Source organism: Nomascus leucogenys, chromosome 8 (genome assembly GCF_006542625.1).
Source record: "Nomascus leucogenys isolate Asia chromosome 8, Asia_NLE_v1, whole genome shotgun sequence".
In the NCBI taxonomy this organism is placed as follows: Eukaryota; Metazoa; Chordata; class Mammalia; order Primates; family Hylobatidae; genus Nomascus; species Nomascus leucogenys.
The window spans coordinates 49,365,452-49,374,272 of NC_044388.1; positions in this window are offsets into that span (position 1 = coordinate 49,365,452).

The following is an 8,821-nucleotide window of genomic DNA, read 5'->3' on the forward strand; positions in this document are numbered from 1 at the left end:
CCTCTCCTTCTCTTCTCCTTCTCCTTCTCCTTCTCCTTCTCCTTCTCCTTCTCCTTCTCCTTCTCCTTCTCCTTCTCCTTCTTCTTCTTCTTCTTCTTCTTCTTCTTCTTCTTCTTCTTCTTCTTCTTCTTCTTCTTTCTCATGCAACAAATAACAAGAGCCATTCACTGCATTGGTGATAAAAATCTGAACAAACCAAAGCCCTGGTCTGGAGGTTGGAGCCTCTTTCTAGTGGGAAAAGGCCCCTTCAGGGTACATCACCCTTGGATTTTTAAAAATACCTTTTCCTTTACCTGATTCCTGTGCTCAGATCCTATCATGTTAATAAGTAACTGTGACATTTTTGTCAATATGGATTCATGTATAAAATATAATGTGTTTAGACTAGGATGACATTGAAGGTTCAGCACTTAAACTTGGGAGACATTGGAAGAAATGACATTTTATAGTAGCAGGAGATAAACCTCTAGTTACAGTCAGCTCTGCAGGAGTCAAGTGCTGCTGTAGAAGAATAAGGATGCTCAAAACCATTTTGTCTCCCAAGTAGAAGGATATTTGAAAGTATTTTTGTGTCTTTCTAAACCCATTTTTGTACAAGTAGTATTCATTCTGCATCTGTACAAGTGGAAGGCTCAAAAGCTTAGTCCAAGGCTACCTAGTCCAAACCCGCATTCTGTAGATAAGGGAACTGAGATGGGGAGAGGCTGGTGCCTTTCCTGGGGCCATAGAGCTAGGATGACCATGGTCTGGAGCCGGAATTCAGGTCTCTTCCGCCTCTAGCAGGCACTCTTCCTGCTACTCCTATTCCCCTTAATGCAGCCCTGACTCACCATAGCCTTTCACATGCAAACCCATCCAGAGCCCACGCCCCAACCTCCTCCTCCACTGGGCTCTCACACTCAGGCCACTAACTCCCTGCCCTAATCTCCCAGGGCCAGGTAACAGATAATTAGGGACAGGTCTCACGTCCCCGAACCTGCTGAAACTATCCAAATGAGACAATCCGAACCCTGCATGCCCTGCCTTGCCTGTTCCACAGAAACCACAGTAAAGACCTCAAGTCCACAGCTCCTCAAGTCCCCTGCCTCCCGACCCAACCGTTCTTCCCCACGTGGCCCCCTTGGCATGGCGTGCCCCCTCCTCCTGGGATCTGTGAGTAACACACTATCTTTCTATGGTCTTTTCATGAACTTTGGCCTTACTGAACCTCACATTTTCTACCAATACATTGTATCTTCAGCCACAGAGAGGCCAATGCCCAGCCTGGCAAATCAGGTGCTCCTACACCTGTGTGGTTCATGAGGCCAGCCGGGCCCACTCACAGGGGCACTGAGGGGATCCCAGATGGCTTCTCTCTGGCCATTCGACAAGGGCCTGATCAGCTGCACTTCTGATCATCCAGCCAGAACCACCTGCTTTGAAGGAGGGCATTTAACTTCTGCTGTGGAGAAAAAAAAAATCACTTCAAAATCTCTAGTCGGCCTTTTCCACCTTTAATCTCCTGGACTTTTCATTTGAATTCCTTTCTATTAGTGGGATCTGGGTGGGGGCTGAAATCCTGAACCTGAGTCATGCATCCCCACCCCAGACTCAGGCGCCTGACATGAATAATAGCTTTCCTTCTCAGTGCCTTGGAAAAGGCGGCTGCCAAGCTCCAAGCACAGGGAGGTGGTGGGGGCAGAGCTGACCTGGGTTCAAATGACAGTGGAGTTGCTCCTTTTTCTTCTTGGCAAAGGGCATGGGGAGGGCAAAGAGGAGGCGGGGGTCCCATGGTAAGTGCAGATGAAAGAAAGTTCATGGACAGCATGGGCAATGGGCCAGACAAAACTCGCTTCCAGTTCTCTTTCTCTTATTAGCTGTGTGATCTTGGAAAAATCATGGAACGTCCCTAAGCCTCTTGTTCATTTGTAAGATGGAGAAAGAAATAAGAAGTGACATTTACTGAGGAATTCTGATGTGCCATTGTTTTCGGTGCTTTCTGTTATTCACTAAGTGAGTCCTCTAAACAGCCTTAGGATTCAGGGACTGTAGTATAGACAAGAAAAGGAGGTGAAGCGCTTGGGAGGCATATCTGGGCAGCCTGTGTCCAGGGCCCACATAACCCTGGCAGCTGTACTTTGCACGGTGCCAGCACATGGTCAGTTCACAACCAGTGCTGCTGCAAACAGTGCCAGGAAGTGGGTGCTGTTTTTACACATGAGCCACAGCTGTCCTGCTTCCTTGGAATAGAGCTGCTTTCACTGCTGTGCTGTGGTCACGCTCAATGCCCAATTATTCCTCCTCTTGATTTCCTTCCAGCCTTCCTCCCCAGCCCCAGGAAGGGACCAAAGCCAGCTTGGGCTATGGCTCCTGCTGTGGACTCATTGAGTGTGGGTTGGGGATTTGCTGCAGGTGTGTGGGGGAAGCTCCCCTCTTAGGCCTGGCTGGAAGCAGTGCAGGGGTCCCCATCCCCAGCCCTCACGACCTTCAGCCCTCCCTCACCCTCTGCCACCCTAGGAGGGATTTGGAAACCCACAAGTGTCAGTTTTGGCCATCACCTGCCCCGAGCCTGTGCTGCTGATGCTCCCACACTCAGGTCCTATTGAGATATCATCCCACAGGGGTTCTCAAACTCTTTCCACCTTCATTCAGTCATGACTTCAACGTACCCCATGAGGCACGTGCTTCATTACAAATGAATCCCACGAAAAGGGATGGGCCAGGAGTGGCTGAATCTCTGGGGAAAGAAGAGGAGGAGAAAGATGTGCAGTCAGGCCCCTGTCCCCGCCCCACCCCTGCTGGGGGGAAAACAGCTAGCACTCAAGGGCCCCAGGTCCGTCAGCCCAGTAGGCCTCGGCAGTGTCTTTTGGGCAGAAGCCTGGTTAGTGCTGGCCCAGAAACACAGGGCCACATGGCAAATGGAGCAAGGCAGCCCAACTGGACACAGCAGAAATGAAGGCAGAGGTGGAAAACAAAAGTCCTGTGAATTGGAGTGTAAACTCATTCCTCCAAAGTGATGAGTAGCTGTGGGGATGCAGTGACAAGGCAGAACAGCTATGATTTTGTGGAGGTTGGACTGAGTGGAGGTGGTTTTGGGGCTGAGAGGATGGGAAGAAGAGATCAGATTTGCCATTTCAGGGCCCACCTTACTCATCTGCACAGATAGAATCCAAACCCATGGATATCATAAAGACATATTCTTTGGACCATATAGATTTTTCTTATAAACGTCAAATATCTCCTTGTACTTAAAGAAATTTAAACAATTTTCTTCCACAAACCTAGTTTTCTTTGCCATTTAATGTTTGCAGTGATATTAAGAACCATTCTCTGACTGAAGTAATATGCTGATACCATAGTCTTTGCTTCCAAATAAATATGTTACCAAAAAACTACTTCTGTTTCACAACCAGTATTACTCAATCCTTAAACCTGTCAAGCACAGTGTCATTAGTCTTCTGTACTGCTATAAGTTTGTTTTGCATGTCATCCTAATAGAAGAAACCCTCAGGCAGTATTTAAGGCTATTGATTAAGTTCTGTAGAAGTGGATGTGAATGCAAAAATTGGAGCTGTCAAACTGAGAGAGATTACCATGGGTAGGGCCTATTGGTGTGGTTCAAAAGATGTATACTACAGTACCAAAGGCATGGACTGAAGGTTACTATCCTCAGAAAGTGAATACTCATCCATCTACTCTCAAATGGATGAATGGCAATTTCTAGCAGGTAAAATGTTGTCTTTGGTATACCTCAAAGGATTGCCTCTTCAAAGCAAAACAAACAACTCCAAGACTTAAGGGGATTTTGTATATTCATAGATAAATTAGTCTATAAGATTGCATAAAATGTATACATTATCTTAAAATAGCTATTTATAATCTGACTGTCTGAACTGTGACTACTTTACACAGGCTCTCTTCCAAGTGATTGTCACTGTGGTATGATTTTGACATTTGATTTTAGTCAAAAGGTGTTCTTGGGGGGCTGTGAACTTCTCCACAAGTTTTTGTCATGAAACATGCCTAACAAAGAGAATGGCTGTTAAAAGAATGGCACAATGAATACAAAGTTAACTTTCATCCAGATTCATATTTAGCTATATGTGTATACACACAGATATATATGTGTAAATACATGTAAATGTTAAATATATAAATATAACAAAATAAAATATATTTATTATATAAAATATTTTTAAAATAACATAAACAAAATATTTAAATACAAATATGATTATAAAGTGTTAAATTATAAATACATATGGCTACATGTTTTAAAATAAGTTTAGTCATCATGATATTTCACCCCAATTATACTAGCATTTGTTTTAAAAGAACAACATCCTATATAACTGCGATGCCATTACTATATCTAAGAAAACAATAATTCCATAAAAATAATTTCATAATATCTAGCACACAGTACATACTCAAATTTCTGCAAGTGTTTCAATAATGTTTTTTAAAATAATTGTTTATTTTCTTAAACCAGGATTCAATCAGGTGTCATACATTGCAATTTGTTGTTATGTCTCTTTAGCCTTTGTTTCAAATTGTCAGCACTGTCCACATACGCAATTTTAAATCTTCTAATAACCACATTGAAAAGGAGAAAGAAACAGTTGAAATTAATTTCAAGCATATATTTCTTTATTGCAGCCTATCTAAAACTTGATGATTTTAACGTGTAATCAAAATAAACACATTAATAAAAGATCGTACATTCTTTTCTTTTTTCATGATAAATTTTCAGAATCTGGCACGTTTGACCTTTGCCACGGATGTCAGTGAGGACCAGCTGTGTTTGCCTCTTAACAGCCACCCAGGGCTGGTGGTAAATACATGGGACATGCGGATATTCCCAGCTCCTTATTTTCGTGATAGGAACCCTCAACTTTTAAAGAGTGCTATTTTTCTGCATTTTACTTTTCAAACCAAATTCAAGGTAGAAAAGTAATGTTCTTGTTAGAGAAATAAACAACACACTTCAATTTCAAGATTTGAGGAAGCTTTTCCTGGCTGCAGGCTGTTAATAACAGTATGTTCTCAGGGTGCAGCATTTCTTACTTCAGTATCATCAGACGCTTCACTACACATTTGCTATTTTAGATTGCTGCATGAGATGATGGTAAACAAATGGAAAACAGTTTTGCCGCTTTCCAAAATCTAAGCCTTAAATAGGCACAGCAAGAAAATAGAAATTTAACTAAGTAATTGACAGTCTTTAAAGAACTGTAAATTAGGAAACCTAAAGTTTCATTTAAAACTTACTAAATGAACAGTTTTTTAAACTTGGAACACTCTGACCTGGTAACATTATAATAGAAGCAGCACATTGATACACTGCTGTTGGCATTCATTTATTCTTTTATTCATTCAGCGTTTAATTGTTGAGAATGAGAAACTGTTCGAGGCACTAGAGATAAACCAGTGAATGCACGAATTCCTCCCTCATTTAGGTTACGTACAGCGGACTGGGGTGAGAAACAGCTCATAATAAACTAAATCACAGGAGTCTATGTCATACATGATATGGAGAAAAGACAAGAAGGGCGATTAGGACATGCCAAGGGTTTGCAATTCTGAATAGGGCATTCAAGGAAAAACTCATTGAGAAGGGGGCATTTCAGCACAAATTTGAAGAAAGTGAGGGGAAGGGCCGTGTGGCTCACTGGGCCCACATGCTGCGCTGACCCTGGGCTGGAGGGGTCCTTGGTGCGTGGACAGAGCAGGATGGAAGCCAGGGGCCCAGGGCAGTGGGGAAGCCACCTCGGTGGAAGCCCAGGAGGACCTGAGGAAGACACGCATACACAGCGGGTGTTGAAAGCCAGAAGACCAGGGGGGAGTGCAAGGCAGTGAGTGTGGACTGAGAAGGAAAGACATCCAAAGACTGGCCCTGGGACATCCAATATTTGGGGAAATGGGAAGATAAAGATTCAGCAAGCACCTGAGACAGCACAGCCAGGTGCTGGGAGACACCAGGAGGGTGTGGCGCCCCAGGAGCCGTGTGAAGGAATCATTTCCACAAAGCAGAGTTGGCAGCTGCCCGTCAGTACGCCTAACAGGTGAGTGACATGAGGGCTGCCGACTGACCCCTAGGTTGGCTCTGGGGGTACCTTGACCAAAGCCATTTTAGTGATGCAAAAGCTTGATTGATGTGAATTTCAGGATAATGGGAAGAGAGAGATTTGAGACTGAGTATAGAAAATTATGGAGACATTTTCTTCCAAAGGAGAAGAGTAAGGATTTGGTAGCTAGAGAGAGAATTGAGGGGACAACAATGAAAATTAATGGAAGAAACAAATGCACATTTGTATATCCCGGGCAATGAAGCAGTGGAAGTAAAGGGACTATTGATGCAAGGAGAAAACGGTGATTTGCTGAAACAGAGTCCTCAAGCAGGTGAGAAAGGCAGGAATGGGCGAAGTGGAGCACAGGTGGTTCAGCTGTTCTGCAGCCTGCAGGGAAGGCAGAGAGCACGGCAGGCCCGGTGCTGGGCAGTGTGGACGCTGTGTGGTGGACGAGCGTCAACTGCTCTTCTGAGCTCTTCTGTCTTCTTGGTGAAATAAGAAACAAGGTCATCATCTCTGCCCCAGGAAGGGAGAGGAGCTATGGGAGGTTCTATGGGAGTAGAAAGTATGGAATCATCATCTAGAAGAAAGGAAAGTGAGTGGATGAGGGAAACAGAAGTGATGGCCCAGCAGCACCAAAGGCCACTGGAAGTTTGTGGCCATGAATTCAAAGTGAGACCTGTCAGTATCATCTTGTGACCTCCCAGCACATTCAACTGCATAGGCACAAGTACAAAGCAGGTGGTGAACTGTGTTTAAGCAGAATTGTGCTTTTTCCAGGACAGGATGAAGAAGGGGGATGAAGACATTGAAGGCTACTGCGATGGCTCCTAATTCTTACAATGCTGGAGCCAGGGAATGCACACTGGGAGAGAAGAGGAGGGAGGCCTGAGGGCGAGGAGGCATTGAGAAAGGAGGGAGGATCTCTTTTGTTCCTGTGAGGCTGGAAAATGATTGGAATGGTGGTGCTGGAGGGAATTAGGAAGACAGTCCTGGCTGGACAGTGAATGCCTGAACCTGAGATTATGCAATAATTGATATGGTGAGGTATGGGGCATAATTAGGAGTTAAGGGTGAGGGCAATGTCATTAGATGAGAGAAAACCAAGGAACTGAGAGATCAGGAACATCTATGCGGTTGCTGACATCACAGAGAATCAGGACAGGAGCGGTGTTGAAGAAAGTAAGAGTGACCTGGGGCTCCCATCTTCAGGGAACGAGTGATGAGGCGTGAGTGTGCAGCTAATGATGTGAGACTCACCTTGATGACTGCTTGTTGGTTTTTTTTGTTCTGTTTATAGAAAAGAAGGAGGAGGGAGGAGAAATGGGAATGAGGAGCAGAGGGCACACATTCTCCTCCAGCCCCAGTCGTATGAGGGCACGGGAGAAGACCACCCCTGGTAAGGTCTTGAAGGCAGTGCTGTCCTTCAAGTGGAAGGGACAAACTTCCCTTAGAGAAGGTGATGGGAGAGTTCAGCGAAGATTCAGAAGTTGATTTTGCAAAGCAATGTAGTTTGTTTGCTTGTTTTGTTTTACATTTTGATGGTTTTTAGTATATGTAGAGAGTTGTGCAGCCATCACCCCAAAAAGACGCCAGCACTCATTAGCAGTCACTCCCCCCACTGGCCCCCAGCCCTAGGCAACCACTAATCTACTTTTCAACACTGTGAAGTTACCATTTCTGGACATTTCATATACATGGAATTATACAATATGTGTGGCCTTTTGTGACTGGCTTCTTTCTCTTACGCTGTATGCTTTTGAGCACAATTTCAGAATAACTATTAAGTTCAATTATTTGTACCCTTGAATGCAGCATTTTTTGTTAGATGTAGAATAGTACAATGAAAGTGTGTATGCATGTGAATGAATTCTACTTAAACACTCACAAAAGTGTGACAGACACATGTGCATACACACACTTTTGCTGCACTGCTGTATCTAGTGGCAAAGAACTACAAATAATTATCAGGGGAATGAATAAATAAATCATGGCCTAACTATACAAAGACAGCCTATGCCTTCGTTAAGGAGAATGAAGGATTTACATGTGAGTACAGCATGATCAAAATTTCATATAAATTAATAATAATATGTCAGTGCATGCATAGAGAAGAAAGTAATTGGGAAGATAAATACAAATTGTTGACAGTGATTACTTTTGGGAGCTTAGATCATGGGGAATTTTCTTTTTCTCTGCTTGGTAGTTCTATAAATTTTGAAATTTGTATAAACACAAGTAACCATTTCATGAGCAGAACAGAATAAAAATAAAAGCAACATGGTAAGAATTGCACATTGCTTACATAATTTGATTGGGTTTTCTGAGAGTTCATCCTTTATGAGACAATTCAATAGGAAAAAAATGTTTAACAGAACATTATCAATGGTGGAGAAAATGTTTAATGTAACTTTATGGTGGAGAAAAATTGGAAAGCTCAAGGAAATGGGGAATGATATTTGTGATACATCACTTGATGGAATAGTATGCAGCTATTAAAACAATTTTTGTGAATCCTGTAGAATTATGGAGAACTGCTTCTGAGACTACTTTGGAAAAACCCAGAACACACAATTGCATGCATAATTATTGCAACCACAAGGCATTCATAGAGATAGTCAAAGACTACAGTGAAATCTAAAAAATATTAATATTTTGCAGGGTGGAGCTGTCTCCTCTCAAAATAAAATTGGTAAGTTCCTTCTTACATTCACAGCCCTGAGTTTGGTGAATGACGGAACCATTTTATCAGTGGCCTGTTGGATCTAATG